Raw genomic sequence first — 22,141 nt, forward strand, 5'->3', positions numbered from 1 at the left:
GTTTTCAAAAACAATACATAAATAAAAAATTGGTAATTTACAATGCAATAGCTCTAACCTTTGCAAAGGCGAGACCGTTGCATTCTAAATGCTTGTTTTACTTTGACTATTACTGTCAAACACATTATCATCTGTGGTAGACATAGCAGAAGCCTTTAGCTTCACAGGTAGCCAAGCAGAGAGAAGGCTTCTCTTTAATAAACAGCTGCCTGAACTCAAAGTTCTTTCCGGCTTACAACATCAAAACTGCACCATGGCAAAGGATGATGGCACACACGGCAGATTAAAGGAGGCAGCTGAGGGTGGGTGCAAGGCTGTTTCCTTCCAGATTATTCAGCAAGGAAGTCTGTTCTCAGTCCTGCCGCACCCTTGAACCCTCAGAAGAAAATGCAAACTGTATCAGGGGAGAAGGTGTGACTATGTTGTTTGTGCATCCATAGCTATGTGTGTGTGTGAGCCAAAGTGAAATAAATGCATTTGAATGCAAATGTATATCACAGTGTGTATGTGTGTCAGTGTGTCCAGTTCAGCATACATAAGTAGTATGGTGTAGGCAGGGGAGTGTGTGTCTGTGAGAGGTTAGCAGCTGAGATATGTGGAATGATGTCTTTTTCAGTACAATGTGATGGTGACAAAGCTCGATAAGTGTCTCTGTGTGTATGCGTATATGTGTGTTTGCATGTGCATGTGGTATGGAGGTGAGGTGAGGTTCTCTCCCATGGTGTAAGTGTACAAACAAGAAGAAAGTGATGATAGTGCTGTGTACGTTGGTGGCTTTGGGGTTTAATCCATTTGTTGTCTAAATATATTATTTTTGGGATTGTCTGGAATGGAAATTGTTTCACAGAACCAGAATGCTTTTCAGTATTATTTTTATCCTGGTATCAATTAAATCTGTTCAAACCCATTTATATTATTTTTCTTTTTCAGGAACATTGAGGTTAAACTTATCTGAAAGTCAGCAGAAGATCCCATCACTCTTTTTCAATTGAATATTTAGATTATTATGTGTACTAATTTAAATACAAAGTACTATAATGAATTGATGTAGTTTAAATCCAAAAACAACAGTCGATGGACAGAATGCAGAACAATGTCATACATTCACCCCAGTACAGAGATCTGGGCCTAAATCCATTGTTTTCTTGCACTTCACACCACCCCAGTTCAGACATGGCCATATGCAAATCAGCTTTGACCCTGTGCCTCATGGGCACAGTCCAGCCCGAACTGCCAAGCCATGTCTTACCTGGACCAGAATCAAGTATCTTAGGACCGGTTTCTGGCTATCAGCCGTCATCAGCCAGGATAGCTTGACTCCAGTGGTGTGGAGAGCACGGGACTGGTATGGGACGGGTATGCTCAGACGTGAGTCCCGTGCTCTCCATGCCCCTGGAATCAAGCTATCCTGGCTGAAGAGGGCTGAAAGCCCGAAACCGGTCCTAGGATGCTTGTTTCCAGTCCAGGGAGGACCTGGCTTGGCAGTTCGGGCTGGACTGTTCCCATGGGGAACAGAGTCAAGACTGATTTGCATATGGCTGTGTTCAAACTGGAATGGCATGGTGAGCAAAAAAACGATGGATTTAGGCCCAGATCTCTGTACTGGGGTGAATGTATGACATTGTTCTGCATTCTGTCCATAAAATGTTGTTTTTGTAGTTTAAATTCAAACATATATTTTAAATTAAATTTAGGATCAGCATACTAACTAATGTTGCACATAAACAAAGTTTGATTTTTTCTTTGTGTTCAGAGTATAGCATTAGCTTAATTTATTACTCTCTAATGAATTTTCCTTTACTGCATTTATAATTTAGAAAATTAATTCATTTATATATGAAAGCTTGAACTGAAAGCACAGCTATAGGCTAGCAATCTGGAATGTAGTAGAGATAAACTGTCGGATAAGAAGGCATCCTCTGTTACAGCACATTGGGCCACATGTATGAACCTATTTTGCGTTCGCATACAGGCTGATATGACGAATTAGGCCATTTGTGAACACAAAAATTGCTTTTCTATGTGTCAGCCCCTATTTTGCAATTCAGTAACCTGTTACCAAATCGCAAAATGAGTTTGCGATTCTGTATTTGGAAGGGGCGTGTTTAAGGCGTCCCTCCCAAATAGCGAATTGCAGCGGTATGTCTGAATGTTTTGTGACTGTAAATGCGGTAGAAAAACATTCACCTTTTACCACCAACTTCAAGTTGGTGGTAACGCATTCCCAAATGAAGAGGGGTTCCCAAGTGAACCCTTCCCCTTTGTGAATGGTGACGAAAACGTTTTTTAAGAGCAGGCAGTGGTCCCACGGACGCTTTCCTGCTCTTAAAAAATTAAAACAAAACTTTTCTTTGTTTCTTTTAAATGCAACCCAATTTCCTTCATGTAAAACAGGATGCATTTAAAAAAAATGATTGCTTTATTCAAAAGCAATCATGGACATGGTGGTCTGCTGACCCTAGCATGCCACCTTCCCCGTGTTTTTAGCAATTCCTAGGGGGTTGCAAATTGTGACCTACCTCATTAATATTAATGAGGTAGGTCGATTTGCGACCCTGTAGGAATTGCTAAATGAAACTCTTGATGTTTAATACATTAGGAATAGCGATTACCTAAATGCGATTCGCTGAAACTCGAAACTAGGTCATCGCAATTCCAAATGTTGATACATGTGGGCCATCATGAATTGTATTCCATTAGATAGCAGAAATTACTCAAAGGTAACTCCTTTACATGAGTTTTTATACTCTTGATGTCATGTCAGTAAATAAAGGTGTTGCTCATCATAGGGCTTTCATCATCAGCAGAATGTTACTGAGTTCTTCTTGAATGGTAGACAACTACGGATAGTTAGTAGTTGTGGGATAGCCAGTGTGAGGTAGTAAATAGAATGGTAACGGATACTGAAGCCTGTTAACATTGTTTCAAATTTCAATAAGGAAAAATATAAATACTTTTATTGAGGTTTGAAAAAATGTGAGGCCACTGAGTAACGTCAAACAGCAACTACTGATCTTTTGATTCTACTGATATGTTATTGGATTCGGACAGATGAAATATAAATACGAATGAGTTCATAGTGTTTCAAAAATTACTTTTTTGTTGTTAATTCTATCAGGGATTATCACATATTGTTGGGTATTTAGGAAAAATGTATTATACAATTAATGCCGTTTTATTACTGATGAGTATTTTTGGTCATGCGGTAAGAAATTATTTTTTAGATTTCAAAATACTGGCTGCTATATTTACACATATAAAAGTACAGGGTGTTGTCCTGTTAGGCAGAATAAAGGAAGGACCACACAGAATAGAAAAGACAGAGTGCTCTTCAGTGTGTGATACATTGTATTTACTTAGAAATGGAGATTCATCTTTAGCTAATTTGGATGGCCACCTTGATTTGTGTCATAACTTTAGTTTGTTTATCAGACAGCTTTAGTACATGGACTACATGGAACTGGTGATAGATAATCACGTTTTTATGGCCATGTGATCAGTATATCTGCATGTGACCTCCCAAGACAGCACTAAATAAGAGTTTAAAATGCACATAGATTTGACCATTACATACAAAGTGTATATGTGCATTAGCCATCAGTTCAAAAATGAAAACTAACACATTTACATTATTGTCCATTAGAATATCACTTAGATTAAAGAAATACACAGTGAGACACCTCGTTAGATATCTCCTTGCTCCAAACATGATATTAAAATGAACAATTATGTAAAATGTTTTGGTCACAGTTTTTGTCTTGGGACGTCATACAGATATCAAAGCAGATGGCGACGAAGGCAACCATTGTGGAACTCCTGTCTGAATGTTCTATGGGAAAGAACAAAAGGAAAGTAAGGCTACTCTCAGAATATAATGGAGGTATTAGAGCTGAATACACGTGAGTGCCATATAATATTCCTGGAACCCTCCGACATGCGGAACAAAACTATTTATTCGACTATGTCAAAGACTGCAAAATAGCCATATGGAGAAAGGTGCTGAAAGTGCCTCCATCGAACTCCTGCCTAAGATCAAGATCCAGAACGATTTAACTTCTTTATGAGAACAGAAGCCAAACAGAAAGGGTATAGAAATAGCGCAGAGTCTCCACAAAGTTTCATAGATACTGAGTGGCGACCTGCTCTAAAGCTTTAGATGCCACTGAGAAATCAAAATGACGGCTGTTTCAGGATCATGAGTCTAATGAAACCTTCTTCAGAATATGTGGCCACTTGTGCAGGTTTTATTACCAACGGATTGTTTGAGAACATGGAGAGATCTTTAGTCACATGGAGAAGAGGGGCAACAAAGCCTGCTGTAGAGTTTTAATTGCACAAGGATCACTTGAAGAGCCAATTTTAACATGACTCAATTAAATCCCCTTGATTTTAACTCAAAAAAATGAAAAGTGGACTGAAGTGATAATCAGGGGAAGACTTAGCAAAACATGCAGCTGCTATAGAATCAGATGAGAGGCAAGTGGGAGGGTTACTGTAGTGTTGTTTCATTGCTTATTTATTCCTTACCTTTGTATTTCACATCATACTTACCTTGGGGCAGATTTACAAGCCCCTTGCGCCACTTTTGCGTCACTTTTAACATGGAAAAAATGACGCAAAAGTGGCGCAAGGGGCTTGTAAATCTGCCCCCTTGTATTCTTTCGTCTGTTCCTCACGTTCTGGAATAGAATGGTGGCATTGTATTGTCACAGAGAATGATTGTTCAGTTGCAGTGATGGGCACTCTTCTCATATTGTTCTCTAGTGAGTGGTTAGTATTTTATGAAACATTCCTCTCTCTATTTATATGGCTATAGTTGTGAGTTTAGCCATTTCTCATTATAAAAAGTGCAGGCTTTGCACGGATGACTTCCGTATTAATGTAGATGTCCAGTATTAGACATGAACAGGTTAAACACATCATAAGTTTATGAATCACATAAGATACTTAGGAGATGGTTTGAGGGCTGGCAGTCGTAAAGGGAATCAACAAAAAGCCACGGTTAAGGGAAGTGGCACCATGCGCCCTTTTATTTGACTTATGACATCACAGAAAGTGACATTCCATTCGCCTTTGGCCCTGATGTTATTATACAAAGTGGCTCAAGGCAAGTGGTTGACCAAGGGATTCATCCTTATCAGATACTGCTTCAATTAGGTCCTACTCGCTGCAAATCTTTACCGCTAATATTTTTAGAAACCAAAAATGAGACTTTTCATTCAATCTCATTCACATCTTGAAACCTCGAGTCTAAACAGAAATCTGTAAGTAATTGCTTTTGTTTTCAGAAAAAGTCTAAGTCACGGTTATGCATTTTCCATCTCTCTTATTCCATATCACTCTTGGATAGTAGCCAGACAAAAATATAATACATATTAAAATGCATCATGCATAAAAATACAATTAAAATTGTTATTAGGTTTATTGTTATTAGGGTTGTGTGAAATTATAATTATGGGTGTACGAAATGATGCCAGAGACATTTACCATGCAACATGGGTGGCAGAAAATGTGCCATGCCGTCACTGGTGACGTTTAGTATTTAGAATAAATAAATAAAACACATAATTTCTTTCAAGTGAATGAGTGTTCAGAATTCCCAGCTGGCCTGAAAGTCCCAATGAGGGCTCATTTGAAGCTTCAACCCCAGTCAATGCTCCAGGAGGCCTGGGACTCTGTGTGCACCTATTGCAAGAATGGGTAGTGCTTTGGCAGGCCCTTTGTGGGGATTCCAGGAACTAGGGTCCTCTGGTTGCAAAGCACCTCTGGCCGGTTCCTACAGGCACTGGGAGTACTCCCCTGCTTGGTTGGGAGAAAAAAGCTCTGGCTGAGCCTAGGGTCAGAGCATTGCGTTATAAGACACGTCCTGAGCACCATTGTGTCACAAAGTGCCCCAGAAAGGGTCTTAAAATTCCTATTTTGTAAAGTGCGAAGCTATAACCTCTTAAGGTTTCAAGGCACTGGGGGCAGATGAGAAGATTAAGTGAGCTATTGCTCAGAGTCACATAATGCTGAGCTGAGCCGCCGGAGATTGAACCGTGAGCCCCCAATCCAAAGTCAGCAGCTCTAGCTGCTGCGCCACACCTCTCCCGTCTGCAGGCATGGGGGAGGGGCTCCCCTGCTTTGATAGGTAAAAACTGGGCCCTAGGTCAGAGTTAAGGTTGGCCCTGGGGTAGAAGCCTCATCATCTCTTTGTGTTTGCATAGAAGCCTCTAATCATGGGCTTTTGTGCTCGATCTGCTGTGTCACTCAGTGCCCCGGACGCGGTCCTGCAGGCACTGGGCAGAGCTGCCCTGCTTGGCTGGGTTAAGACGCACTGACTGTGCCCCAAGTCAAAGCTTCAGCTGGCCTAGATGTGCAACTCCCCATCCCTAGGCTCTAATCTTCAGCATGCTGTTCCGTTAAGTGCCCTGGAAGGGGTCACACAGGCCCAGGGAGGGTTCCCTTGCTAGGCCAGATGACAATTTTTTGACCGGGCTCCGGGTCAGGGCTCTGGCTGGCCCTGGGGTGGAAGCCATCGAGCTTCAGCTCCCTTTTTGTCCAGCTGTGTTATTTAGTGTCCAAGGTGGGTCCGCAATGGCCCATGTAGAGCTCTCCTGCTTGGCCAGGTTACGAAGCTCTGACCCGGTCACAGGTCAGAGTTCTGGTTGGCTCTGGGATTTAAGCTCCTGACCTTGGGCTCTGTTCCCTGGCCCACTGTGTTGCAAAGTGCCCGGGACGGGGGTCCCACAGGCACCAGGCAGGGCTCCCTTGCTTGGCTGGGTGAAAAGATTCTTACTGGGCCCTGGGACAGAGCTCTGCGAAGTCCTCCCCCACAGCAATGTGCCTGAAGCCCAGCTCAGGCTCTGGGACTCAGCCTAAGGAAACCCTGGCCACTAAAGCAGCGAACATAATTCGATTCATAAGACATGGTACAACCAGAAGGCTGACATTCAAACCTAGCCATGCTGTTGCTCATACCATAGGACCGGGGAGGTCTCCCTTGCTTGATGGGGGTAACAAGCTCTAACCTGATCCCGGATCAAAGCTCAGTGAGGTCACACTACCCTACCTAAGACTGCTGCGAGAAAGCAGCCGGCAGAGTCATAAGATGTAGGGCAACCAGATGGCTGTCCGACAAGCCTTGCCATCTGGTCACTCCAAATCTGACCATCTGGTTGTCCCATAGGAATGCATGGCATTCCCAGATGGTTGGGCTACCCTTAAAGTTCTTATGTGAGTTCATTTGACTCTCTAATCCCAGCCAGGGCTCCAAGAGGTCAGATGTGTTCATTCCAACAGCCAACCTTTGTTCTTCCTTCAGATTATATGGGGCATGGTACTAGGAACAACCTTTGTTGTCTGGTCATTCTCCCTAGGTGTTGTGATGGACCAGGCTGTCCGAGTAGGCCCCCATGGCCAAGGGTCCTTGGATATCTTTTAGCCCTAACAGAAGGGTTTTTCCTCCACGACTACCTTCCTGGGGAGCAGTCAGGAATGCAAAGTTAACATCCCTGTGCAGGGTAGCCTGTTGGGGATTGTCTAGCCAGCATAGTACTCTGATCAATTGGGCACTTCTTAGCCTTTTTTTTGGAAATTCAGTAGCTGTTTCATGCAAAGAGCTTCTACCCCACAGTCCGTTTCACTGAGACAACCCAGCAGTGTGACAACCAAGCAGTTTGTAACCTTGTGTACTTTCTAGTGGTCTGACCAATGTGGATGGGGTTGGGTGCTGATAGTCCTAGATGCTGCCTGGTGGTGTGGGCCCGTGTGCTACACCGTTTCCCTTTTCCAGCCAGCATATCACCACAGCTGCTTGGAACAACTGTTCAGTGGGGTGTCCCTGTTGCCCAGGACAGCTCCTCAGTATCTTGCTCGGCTGCACCTTGGCCTGCCTTTCCCTTTCAAGATAGTGGAGCAGACTGGGCCAACAGGTTCCTGTGTGACTGCCCCCCCCCCCCCCAAAGTCCCCTGCAGACAAGCAGAGCCTCCCGCAGCAGGCTCCTGAGCAGTATGAAGGTTGGTCCACAACAGACAAGCAGATTCTCTTCTTGTCCAGCAGGTGCATCAACCAAGTTGATCCTGCCAGTAGCATATGCTTGTCTCAAAGATTAAGCAATGCACGTGTAAGTACACATAGTTGGTACAGCTAATGGCTCATTAATTCAGTTATGGTTCCTTTGATCCCTCCATCTGTTACATGGATAACTGTGGTAATTCCAAATGTCAATGAATGCAGATTTCCCAGATATATGCATTTATCAGACCAAGACCAATCCGGCCTCAACCAACCGCTTTTGTGACTTTAGAAAACATTGGACCGATCGCACGTCTGCTGGACAGTAACCATACATTCAGGGTGGCAGTGATGAAAAATAACAAAACATTACTCTTTTGCAGTTCTGTAATTGCAAAGGCTTTAATCCTTTAATGAGGATCTTTTGTAGGGCAGGTCTGGTGCCAGTAGTTGCAGTGATTCCAGCGGCTCCAATAGGTAATATTAAAGTTGCTGCAGTTAAAAAACTCATAGCTTCCTCTTGGGATCGAGGAGGCAGAAAATGGAATGGGCCTGGAGCCACAGGTCCATTCTTGGCCATTGCTGGCACTGAGTGCCACAAGGGCTAAGTTGTGATGAATAAGAGGTCCATTGTGGTATGCACAGAAGCACAGGGCAAGACTCCTAGATCTTGGTAATAGTATCAAATATTCAAACAAAAACTTTGAAGGCCGAAGTGTAGAAAAGCTGCAGGCAATCATCAGTTGAACATGGTTCAGTCAGTCCTAATAGATGGGCCAGCATCGTTCAGAAGGTAAGGGTATTGGCTTATGTTGTCCCCGGCCAATCACAATGGAAATCAAAAGAGAGTCGTGTTCAGATACCTGAAGAAATAGTGGCGGAAATGGGTGCCTTGGCGGTGTCCAGTGAGGTAACACAAACAATCCTGGAGAAGCTGGCAGTAGACCTGGGAAGAGTTCTCTTTTCTTTGAGAAGGGCAGGATGTCCTGGAATGGGTTCTCTCTGAGAGAGGTACCCAAGTCTTGGAAAGTGTTGCAGTCCCATCAGCGCCATATCTGCAGCAAGTCTCCAAAGTGAACAGCCTCTGGCATGTTAGAACAATTTTAGCAGGGGAAGTAGGCAAGTCAGATCCATAATTTCATTACAAGGATTGGCTCAAAGCGCTGGGTTGGCTGGGCAAGGGCACAAAGCGGGCCAGGTTAGTGCTGCGGTTGGATGAGGTGTTGCCCTCCCGTCACCCCCCCCAAGGCGGCAGTCACTCTGGATGCCAGTCAGGCACTTTCTGTAGATCTCCCCAGCTAGGCAATGGTATGCACCTGTTACAACGCATTCGTTACTCCGCACTACCATTACAACGCGACTTTTACAATGCATACCATTACAACGCATTGCGCTGGGGGGCGCAATGGATAGGGAATAAGTATAATTTACTATCCAACACCTTCCCTAGGGTCCACGGGGACTGGAGTTAGAATAGTAAATTATACTTACCACTATCCAGCACCCCAAAGCGCTATGCGTTGTAATGGTATGCGTTGTAATGGTCGCGTTGTAATGGTAGGTAGTTGTAACGGTATGCGTTGTAACATGGTACATCCCTCCCCAGGGCATAAGGCCAATTTTCTGCCTTGGCCATTGTTTTGCATTTGACTTATAATTGGTGTGGACTGGGGGATTCTGACAATGTATCGCAAACTCCCAAGGTGGGTGTTAACTCAATGTGAGTTCTTCCCAGTGCTCTCAATGTCAAAGTGAAGAAATTCAATGAAGCACAGGTAAACATCAGGAATAACTATGACTCTCTTAACCTCTTCTAATTCGTATTGGCCTTTACCTCTAAGTTGCCCCTCTGGTAACTATAGGCCAGAGGTATGACCAGTTTTAGCAGTTGAAAATGGGAAATCAGCCTATTTGCGACAGCTAAAAAGGGTTGTAGCATATACCAAATCAATTTTGCATATCGGCAACCTGTTACCGACTTGCAAAATAGGTTTTGAGAGTCGCTATTAGGAAGGGGCGTGTCAAAGCGGGTCCCTTCCTAATAGTGACTTGAAGGGGGATGTAAGATTGTTTTGTGACCACCAATTTCAAAATTCTGTGTGCGCGCATGCAACATCAGACAAGGCCGGTCAGATGCTGGCATGGTTATTGCACCAGGAACAGACTCGCCAACCAATACAAGCCCTACGAGTCAGCACGGGACACATGCTATACACACAACATGAAATCCACTCAGAGAAGACACAACATTCGATGGCGCCCTACAAATTTACTGTTCAACATTTCCTAGACTCGGTTTGACTGCCTGAGATCACTTCCGAACAGTGCACAGCAATGAACGCACCAACTGCTCTTAACGAGATTCGTGAAGCCATCATGGCGTTGGCAAGAGGCAAAACCACTGGGCCTGAAGGACTGCCTGCAGAATATTACAAGGCCTATGCCATAACTCTGGTCCCGTGCCTGCACGCCCTATGTGCTGTGGCCCCCGAGGAGTCTGTTCTCACTCCGCGAAGGGGGCTTGGTCTCGCTGTCAAAACCTGACACAGACCCATCTGACCTGGTCTCCTATCGGCCGTTGGCCCTATTGTACACTGATTATAAGGTTCTGTTATAAGTCTTAGCTGATCAACTGGCGCCCATGATCCTAACCCTGGTCCATGCTGATCAAAATGGATTTGTGCCTCAGAGTCGCCACACACTCTTGCGGCCGATGGCCTTACTCGTGATACTTAATACTGGATCTTGAGAAGGCCTTCAACTCCCTGGAATGGGACCTTTTATTTGCATTGCTACAGAGTTATAAACTTGAGTGGACTTTCATTTTCATGATTATACTACTTTATAGTGAGCCGACGATGCGAGTGAGGTCAGGCCCATATATATTTGCTTCAATCACTGTGAGAAGGGGAACCCCGCAGGGATGCCCACTGTCCCGCTACTTTTTTCATTAGCTAGAGAGCTGCAGGCAAAGGCCATTCGTGCAGGGGGAGCGGACTGGGGCATCCTACTGGGGGATGGCATGCATACAATTTTTCTATGCGCGGATGATATCCTTGTGTACGTCAGAGATGACAGATCGATTCCCTTCTTGCTGGCTCGCATCTTAGGAGACTTTGTTGACCTATCAGGACTGAGAGTGAATGCAACAAAATAATGCTTGTATCTTTTTGATAGTACCTGCCCGGACCAGATGTATGTGCTCAATGGAGTGTGCATAAAATGGAGAACTGATGCCATCCGCTACTTAGGAATAAAGATATATCGCCAACAGGTGGACCTCCTTAAGGAGGTCCACCTGGGAAGGTCACTGACATCCGTCCGCTCCCAGATGTCCTTCTGGGATACGCTGCAGTTATTGGTTGAGGCTCTCACCAAATGGGTTGTCCTACCGCTACTCCTCTATTACTTTACCAATGTACTCCTATATATCCCACCACCCTTCTGCCACGCTCTCGAAATTACCATTAGAGACTTCCTTGCAGGAAGCTCTCATCACTGGGTAGCTATTAAAAACCTCTACCTACCGACTGATCAGGGAGGACTGGCAGCACCAAATATGGAACAATACTATCTGGCTGCGCAGCTACAATGGGTGGCCAGCTGGCTGGCTGGCAGCCACCTGCCTAATACCCCAACCAACTCCCCACCACGGGTCTCTTACTACCCTGATTAGCCTGTTCAATCCCTGCGCAAAGACGAAGCCACTGATGCCTCTGCTGCTTAATACAGCATACCATGTTATCACAGGCGCTTATACATTACCCAGAAAGTGAAACCATATGCACAGATTTACCATTGTGGGGCACGCCAAGAGGTCAAGCGACTACTAAGACAATTGAATTACGTCACTGTTGGGAGACAGGAATTCACGAAAAGGGAGACCTGTATCAGGTAATACAGGTAGATTAATACCATATGTCACTCCGATTAAGGAAGACGGGTTGCATCCAGGCCAATTTCTGCTGCACCGTTCACTTCCAGCAGCCTTGACTAACCAGTGGGGAGACAAGACCAATGAACCCCAGACACATCTAACAATCCAATATTTACACGTGATGGGGCAGGGCTGGCATCTTACGAAGTGGTTTGCCACCTCCCTAGGGCAGCATACCGCAGTCACATTGTCACTGTCGAGACGTCCGTTTACAGACACTGAATGGATCTATGTGTTGCAGGGCCCTATGCATGTTCCCAGGAACTAGCTTGATCCTGCTTGACATTTCCTCAGCATTCGATATGGTCGATCATGACATCCTCCTATCCATCCTACAAAACAGAATGGGTTTCTCGGATCAGGTGCTCCACTGGTTCTCTTCCTTCCTTCTCCACAGATCTCAAAGATTCAAGACAAACCACTCTCTCTCTCAGCCCTCCCCAGTACTTATGGGGTCCCCCAAGGATCCGCCCTTTCACCTATCCTCTTCAACCTTTTCTTGGAACCTCTTACTAACTTACTTAACTCTATGAACATTCTCTTCCACATGTATGCCAATGACACACAACTCTATTTGAAAATTTCATCCCTGGATAACATCATCTCACTAAATTCTATCCTCATATCGACTCAAATTTGGTTAACAGAGAACCATCTCCTTCCTGCTCAACGCCTCTAAAACGGAATTCTTGCTCATCTCCCCGCCGAACCACACCCCCAAGACCGATCTCTGGATGCCTCACCTCACGGCTCTCAACTGCACTCCGATCAGCATAGACTCAGCCAAATCGATCGGAGTCACAGTTGACAAACACATGAGTATGAAGACTCATATCAGCAATGTTTGTAAAGGAGCGAACCACTTGATGAGGACACTCAGAATGATCAAACCCTTCCTGCCACAAAAGGATTTCAAGTAGGTGGTAAAAGCTCTTGTCTTACCAAGGTTAGACTATGGCAGTGCAACTATCTGTGGCCTTCCTAAATCTGCCCTGGCCCCACTTAGGGCCTCGCTGAACTCTGCAGCAAGACTGATTACAGGCTCCAAACGAAATGAGCACATATCCCCAGTCCTTAAATCTATCAACTGGCTACCCTTTGAAACACGAATCCAGCTAAAAATTGTAATCCTGACGCACAAAGCCCTTCACTACAATACTCCCACGAATCTGGCGCAAAAACTTGAATTATCCTGTGGGGTGAGGACATCTAGAAGCGCCTCTACTCTCCTCCTTAAACCTATCATCCTAAGCAAAAAGAGAACTTGTCACCAAGCCTTCTCTGGTGCTGCCCCTAAAATATGGAACTCTCTTGGAACCCAAAAGATTCTAAATGAGCAAATTCTTGCCATAAGGGGTTGAGGCACTCATACGGCTGCTGTCTCTTTGTTCCTAGCTCCATGCCACAACTAACAGTCACGGATCTTATCGTCTGCATAATATTATACCTTATACGTGTACCATTGTTTAATGTTTAGCATCGGTTTTTTTTCTTTCCTCAATTGCTATGTATATTTCATTTTGTCCTTCCTTTCTACCAACTTATTGTAAAGCGCTCTGACATCCTTCGGGATCTTGTTTGCACTATATAATACTTTATAAATAAATAAAATAAATAAATAAACAAACCAGTTGGCCCCTGCTTGACAGAAAAGATGCTAGTCACTCCAGGGCCAGTTCTATTACCCCAGTGGCCTGGAGTCAGTCTAGCAGCAGGGCATGGGGAACGGTGTTAAATGCTGCAGATAGATCTAACATGATCAGTACATCATTTTACCCAGTATCAAGAACGCTTTTGATATGTTCTGAGACTTCAACAAGTGCCGTCTCAGTACTATAATGGGGTTTGAAGGCTGAGAGGCTTGAGTGTAGCAGATTGTTGGCTTCCAGACAGCCGGAGAACTGTTTGTTCACATGTTTTTCAAGTATCTTTGATAGAGCAGGCCGCAAGGAGATTGGCCTATAGCTACATGGAATAATAGGATCTGCTGATGGTTTTTTCACAGGTGGTAAAATGTTTGCTTGCTTCCATGAACTGGGAACCATGGCAGTCTCTACTGATACATTAAGTATCGAGTTCGCAATAGGGTTAATAATAGAAGCACCTGCTGTCATTAAATTAGGGGGTCATGGATCGGCTGGAGAGACAGATTTGATGGCTTTCAAAGCCCTCAGAGAGCAACCCAGCGAAATAGGCTCCCAGGTGGTCAGTTTTGCCTTAAAAAGCGTAGCTGAACTGGCCTGCAGTTGAATCAATACATCTTCGTTGATCCTTGTGGATGACGACAGACTGGCTTGGATGCTTAAATTCTTCAGGGTTTATTTATGAGCCCATGTGACACTTTTGCACCACTGGAGTGTCACTTTTTGTGATGCACCAGGGAGTAAAAATGCACCACGTTGCGCCCTATTTACAAAGTGACACATCTGGGCAGATGCATCACTTTGTAAACCTCTGCGCCACATTATACCTGCGCCAGGTATAATGTATGCAGGGTGGGCGTTACCCCGCAAAAAGCCTTGTAGAACTAGTGCATTGAAATCTATAAGATTTTAGTGCGCCACTTCTAGGACGCTACAGCGTTGATATCTGACGCCTGCCTCATGGCAGAAGTAAGACTAACACAGGTCCTTTCACATGGGGCTTGCCCTACGTGAAAGGACATATTGCTGGAGTTGCATCACGCTTCCGACACAACTCCAGCAATGCATCAGTTTTGCTCTGACAGATAGGTCAGTAATACTGATATATCTGTCATTCCTTGTGACATGATGCTTCATATAGTAGATATGACACATCAATGGTGTCGCAAGGAGGGCGCACTGAGTAGTGTTGCATCACTGCTTTGTTGCAGCGATGCAACAGTTCTCATAAACAAGCCCCTCTGTATTAAAAAAACTGGCCATCTGTACACACCATTCTACCAAAGCCTGATGAGAACTAGTGCATGCTGCTGGTGACATAAAATTCCTAACGATTGAGGACATTTCTCTGGCCTTCGATCTTCTCTTCATAGTAGCCTTGTTTGGCTGTTCTTATTGCATCATGATATTGCCTTAAAGCTCATTTGTAGTATTCTCTATCCTGCAAGTTATAGTTAAGGCTCCCCGTTTTTCGTTTTTACAGATTGTTTACAAATGAATACACAGAAAGCGATCAAATTTCCTGTCTGTATTTATTTCTAAATATGGGGAAATATAGAAAATAGGTTTTCTTTTGGACGTTTTACACTACTGTCAGTCATCCATGCAGGGTCAATAGCTGTGATGAATGACATGTTAAAAAATCTAAAAAGATTTCCCAATGAAGCTTACATAGCTGCAGCAGTACCATTGTTTAAAATATTCTGCAATGCAAACAATTTCATATGACTCTGTTAGGCATTGGAAATTCTAACATGACTAAACATTTTCCAGTGAAATAAACGTGGAAATATGCCCATTGCAGCTTAATTTTTTACACTAAGCACTTAATAAAAATGGATAAATACAGATACAGTAGGGGAAAAATTTGGATGAACACAGACGGCGTTGTCCAAAAAATAACTACCATAAAACCAGGTGCCGTAGTTTTAGCCTTTCCCTCCATTTTGGTTCTAGCACTTTACAGTGTTTTTTTTACTGCTTAAAGCTCATCAGAGAACCAAGGCAAGGACTGGAAGGCTTCCATCTACTTCTTCACAGTAGAGCTGGTGCTAGTTTCTCTGTAGCAGTTCTAATCCAGTTATTAAACTTTGTGATATCCTCCTCCACCATGCCAGACATAGCATGGATATCATCTTCCACAGCGCACATAAGCTCCAAAGGTCTTATCTTATGAACGGAACTTAACTTGCTTATCAGTCTGGACGAGCCAGGCTCGGGTTTTGCTGAGACCTGCCATGAAAATCTAATTAAATAATGGTCCAACCAGACATGGGGCATAGGGTCCTCTGCCTGTAGAGTAGTATTGGAAAACAGGTAATCCAGCGTATGGCCACCCTGATGAGTAGGCTTCACTACATATTGACTGAGGAAGAAAGAAAAATCCTTTCTCTCAACTCTATGGCCTTTCTGTCATCCTGTTTATCCAGGTAAAGATTGAAATCACCTAGAAGCATAAAATGTGAGTATCTTAGATCTATATGTGCAATAGCCTTACCTAGAAGCTTGAAAAAAAAGGGCCCACCAGTCTTGTACATATGCTTCCAAGAGAGTTTGCATAAACCTCCTAGAGGACTCGAAACAATGTACCTCTTATAAAGAGAAGTCCTAGATCTGGTGCATGCTAGGCTGCAGCACAGTAATAATTACAGCAAACTGTTTTAATGGCAACACTAGATATCTCAGACAGATAACTTTTTCATTCTAAAATTCATTAATCGGTTTGATCGTTTGTCCTTGTAATTAGAATTGTTGCGGAAACAAACAGGCAAATGGGGATAAGATTTTGTGAGGATAAATCAGCTGTACACACAAAAATCAACTGCTCCTCTAGTTCAACACTCTTTAGAGTTTAGGTGTACGGGGAAAGATCTCAAGTGGATCATCATGAAAAGGTCTGGAATAATGAGAGAGGGAGATATGTGATGAATAGAAGACAACAGAGTATCTTAATTAAAATGTCCCTTGGGTTCATTTAATCTATTATGAACGCTAAATATCCTCTTTAGCTCTATTTTATAAATAGTGAGCGATATTGGGCTCAATTTAGAGTTTGACAGGCAGGGTACTCTGTATATTCAGTGAAACAAACATGTCATGAGTGATGTAATATGTGAGGTCATAAGCAGTGCACAGCTCTGCTAACTATAACTGGTGAATTTCTGTGTTTTTTTTTCAATTAAAAAGGTTAATGTTCTCACTGCAATATTCACCTAACTACAGCGTTACTTTAACCATTGTTTTTCTTTGAATTTCTATTTTTTTTTAAACATATAGTAATATTTTTTTCGCATACGTTAAGCGAACCCCCCTGCCAGGCCCTGCATCCAAAACCCCAGCAAGCACCCAAACCCACACTGTGCCCAGGCCTTCGCAGTGTGAAGCGTAAAATTGGCCTTCAGGACCCGAGGCCAAATACAAGAAAAAAAGTGAGGGGGGTGTGTGCAGCCTCCTCTCCCAACCAATATTAGGCCCTGGGGTCCCCACTCCATGTGGCGATACTGATAAAAAGTGGGATTGGGACGTGTCGGTCCCCCATGAGCCTCATTAAGCTCTAAGGACCTCGTCCCCCTGGGCCACATTTTTTTAAAGCAGAGTAAGTCCGTGTGGCCTCAGTCTTCATGCCCTGGGGACCCCATTCCACAGGGTTGTGTTTTTTTTAAAGCTACTTAGCCTCATTAGGCTCTGGGTACCCCATGTCACAAGGCCATATTTATTGTAAAGGGGAGGGGGCCACATGGCACCCCTCCCTTAGCATCTTTAGGCCCAGGGGCTCCTATCCCCCAGGACGTTTTTTTATTTTAAAGGGAAGACGGCCCAGGTGCCACCAAGCCAATTATGTTTCCTGGGGACCCCATCCCCAAGGGCCATATATATTTAAAAGGGGAGGGGGCCACGTGTCCCCCCCCTCCTCTTCTTTCTCTCTCCTTTTCTTCTCTCTCGTGCTCCACTGTAAGCCAAACAGTACACATTGTCGAAAATGGCAAGAATTGAGACAACTGTTGATTTCTTTTTTTGTATATGTCAAAATTTATTTTCCATAAAAAAAATTGAAATAAAAAAAGGAAGGGGTGTCAATATAGGCCCACATAGCCCACCCCAGGGCTGGAATATAACCCCCCTCCCTGAGTCCCTTTAGGCCCACGATACCCCATCCCCAAGGTCTTTTAAAAATAAGACTTTTTTTAAAACAAAAGAGTTACGGCCCCCGTGCCTCCCTACCCAAGCCTTATTAGGCACAGTGGACCTTTTTCCCTAGGGTCTCTTTTTTTAATTAAAGAGGATGGGGCAAAGTGCCTCCCCCCCCCCTGAGCCCCATTAGGTCCTGGGGTTCACCATCCCCGGGCCATTTTTTTTATTAAAGAGCAGGCGGCTGCGTCCCCACCCCCGAGCCTTTAAAAATTCCTGGGAACCCCATCTCCCAGGGCCATTTTTTAAAGGGGAGAGAGGCCGTGACGCAACATTACAGAGCCATTAAAGGCACTGGGGAGCCCACCCTGGTATCACAATTTACAAAAAAGGGGAGGGGGGACTCGCCAAATTGCTTTGGGCCTTCGGTATCCCATCCCCCAGGGCCATTTTTGTATTAAAGGGGAGGGTGGACACATGGCCAACCCCCCCTGAGCCTCACAATGCCATGTGAACCCCATCCCTTGGAGCTTTTTTTTATTAAAGGGGAGCGGAGACACGTGGCCCCCCTCTACGAGTCTTTATAAGTCTCTGGAGACCTCATCCACCTAAGACACCCAGCCATACACTTGTTGGGGGTGATGAAGCACAATTTTTGTAAATAAAATCTGCTCAATGTAATTCACTGTAATGCATGCTTTTAATAAAATGCGCAGAATTACTAATATATAATAAAAGAGAGTACAACACGTAAAATGTGCACAAGGCACGATAGTTTGATTTTCATAGTCAAATAATTAGAATAATGCTAACTGAATGTTATTCTGTCTTCCTAACTGCAGAAAAATAAACTACAAGAGAAAAAGCTTTATACTTCGTGAAAGTATAGTGTAGGTTTTTAGAAAGTATTCTTTGTTTTGCTAAAATAATGTAGGCCTTAAAATTGTTAGAGGATTTGCTTTTCCGGGCTCCTGTCCTTCAAATGTTATAAATGCTTCCTTAGACTTCAGATATTTAGTCTGTTTCTAAACAAGTCTTTAAGAGTTCTTTCCTGTCCAGGTGAGGGTTGAGGATGTCATGAATGTAACTATTTCATTGTTTAAATACATTTGTAGCCAGGTTCTTTTCCTCTTCCTCTCTTGGAAATTATACAATATTTAAACAAAGAGTGTTTAGAAAATAGTAGTAAAGTCACTGTCAGTCGACTGCCACACCATTGTGAATAACCAATAGAGAGGCTTGCTGAAGAGAGAGAATGCAACATATTAACGGAAGTAGCATACTATAAAGATTCCTGTTGGAAAGTGTTCCTCGGCTCGTTCACAAGGTTGGTGACCTGTCCCTGCGTTCGTGGTTTGCTGAATGCCGTGCTGGTTCCTGATTCTCTGGCTTGCGAATCCTGCTAATCCTAAGAGACTTTCTTAGAGACTTTGCACATCATCCGCTGGTGATGCAGCTCTCTCTATACTCTAAAGGCCGTGGGGTTAGCTTTTTTTGTGATTTCGTGGCCTGTTACCGAATTGCAAAATCTGTTAGCTATTTGGTATTTGGAAGGGGCGGGTTTAGGGCGTCCCTTCCATAGCGAATCGCAGCGGTATGTATGAATGTTTTGTGACTGTGAATACAGTCGAACAACATTCACAATTTACCACCAATTTCAAGTTGGTGGTAACCCATTTGCAAATGGGAAGGAGTCCCCAAGGGACTGCTTCCCCATTGGGAATGGTGGCGAAAACATCTTTTAAGAGCAGGCAGTGGTCCCATGGGCCACTGCCAGCTCTTAACAAAATGAAAAGAAAACATTTCATTTTTTTTTTTTTTAAACGCACGCCATTTTCCGTTAAGGAAAACGGGATGCTTTATTTACAAAGCGATACAAAAGGGGATGATAGACAGAGCATTTGAGCAAATCAAACACTCACCCCCAGTCAACTGATCTGGGTTTAATCCATCACCCTTCTTTAGCTCACTCAGCCACCCCGGTTCAGACATGGCCATATGCAAATCAGTCTGACCCTGTGCCTCATGGGAACAGTCCAGCCCGAACTGCCAAGCCATGTCTTCCCTGGACCGGAAACAAGCATCCTGGGACCGGTTTCGGATCCATAATCCTCATCAGCCAGGCTTTCTTGAATCCAGTGGCCAAGTGAGCAAGGGACTCACGTCTGAGCATACCCTGCCAATTTAGGGCAAACAAAGCGATACAAAAGGGGATGATGGATGGAGCGTTTGAGCAAACCGAGGTCTTCCGGCTGAGTGAGCTAAAGAATGGTGATGGGTTAAACCCAGATCAGTTGACTGAGGGGTGAGTGTTTGATTTTCTCAAACGCTCCGTCCATCATCCCCTTTTGCATTGTTTTGTTTGCTTTATTTATAAGCAATCACAGACATGGTGGTCTGCTGACGCCTGCAATCCACCATCCCTGTGATTTTAGTGATTCCTAGAGGCTCTCAAATTGGAACCTACCTCATTAATATTAATGAGGTAGGTCGATTTACGAGCCCCTTACGATTTGCTCAATGAAACTCTTGGAGTTTCATACATTTGGAATAGTGATTACCTAATTGCAAGTTGCTAAAAATCGCAATTGGTTATCCCGATTCTTAATCTTGCTAAATGTGGCTCTAAATCGTATGCATTATATCACATGACTATAATATTGCACCTACTACATCGATCTAACCACTGCACAGCTTTGTAAATATTAGCAAGTAGGTGTGGAAGTAAGAATCGTAGTTACATACTTATTTTGACAATGTCATTGGTGACATTATGTGTTAGGTCATGAGTAGTGCATTGCTTTGCTCATCTAACCATAACCAATAGCTGACCAATTTCAGTCATTATTAGGTTGCGTTATGTTTCATAACCAGAAAGTAAATGTAAACTGTGACTTTTTCAATGATTTTTTTAAATATTTTAATGTAGTATGAGGTGAACTTCTGCTTCACCCTCATCAAAGTTTTGATGAACGTTTGTTAATTTCTCAAATTATATGCCACATTCATCTCCTTCATTTTATTTTCTATTATTTTCAAGCCACTAAGCAGCCAACACCCACTGAGTATGGCCCTCAGCTGTGCACAGTGGGTCTTGGCTGGACGGGCCTGAAGAACAAAGAAAAATGTCATCCAATTCACCAGATGGCCAACCTGTAAGGTGGCTAAACTCCTCCCCGTACATGACCCTCGGTTGTGTACAGCAAGGGAAAGGCTACAGGGCATAGCCTGCCTCCAGGACGGTATACACCCGTTACAACGCATCTTTTACTCCGCACTACCATTACAACGCGACTTTTACAACGCATACCATTACAACGCATTGCACTGGGGGGCGCTCTAGGATAGGGAATAAGTATAATTTACTATCCAACACCTTCCCTAGGGTCCACGGGGACTGGAGTTAGAATAGTAAATTATACTTACCACTATCCAGCACCTCAAAGCGCTATGCGTTGTAATGGTATGCGTTGTAAAAGTCGCGTTGTAACGGTATGCGGAGTAATAGTATGCGGAGTAACATAGTACATCCCTCCAGGACCTACACCCTCACTGCCTTGCAGCCAACCCCAGCTCCTCACAGCTTTCAGCTGTGCACAGTGAGGCTTGTGTAATCTATCTGGACAATTGGACAGGCCCTACGCCCAACTCGCCATGTGGCTCCATGATCTGGCCAGTGAATTTGTGATTTTTTTCTTCAGGATCATGGGCCTAGAGTCTGCCAGTGGGTTCTCAGCTCCCTAGCTGACCCCGGAGTCTGCAAATCCCGCTTATGGCCTGCAGCAAAATCAGCTGTTGTTTTTCTCCATATTTGGAGCCCACTGGCGCAGGGCACAGACCGCATTTTGTGTAATGGCAGTCGCAACAGAACTATTACTGTCAGTGCCAACCAATCAGAGCATATGTTTCTTTGGAGCATAGTTGAAGTTGAAAATAAAACACAGAAAATGCTCCTTTGTCCAATAGGTTTCCTTTAATTTAAAAAACTTGGAACTGAAGGGCTCTCGTCAGACCTCGGTTTGCAAACTGACTACTAATAAATAACAAATATGTACAACTGATTAGCTCTTCAAAACCCACCCGACACCTTTACTATAATAGACATATGTTAAAAGTACTGAAGGGATTTTTGCACTAAACCCAAGTCAGTCCGTAGGCTGAGTTAAATTTTAATTTCATGCTAAATTCTCTCATTTCATTCAGCAGTTTTTGTCTATAACATAGGGCAGAAATTCAAAATACTTTCTCGTTAAATCGAATACGGCATTTTCTCGCCCGCACCAACTCCTCTCTCCACCTCCCCACTGTCCATTGATGGGGCTGAAGAAAGATTAGCCACTTGTCTTGTTTGACTATTAGGGTAAAATGCAGATCCATCAAACAGCCGCAAAGGTCCTCACAAATCAGAAAACACCTTCTCAGTGGGAAGGGAGACCT

The sequence above is a fragment of the Lissotriton vulgaris genome, chromosome 2_1, assembly GCF_964263255.1.
Source record: "Lissotriton vulgaris chromosome 2_1, aLisVul1.2, whole genome shotgun sequence".
Taxonomy (NCBI): domain Eukaryota; kingdom Metazoa; phylum Chordata; class Amphibia; order Caudata; family Salamandridae; genus Lissotriton; species Lissotriton vulgaris.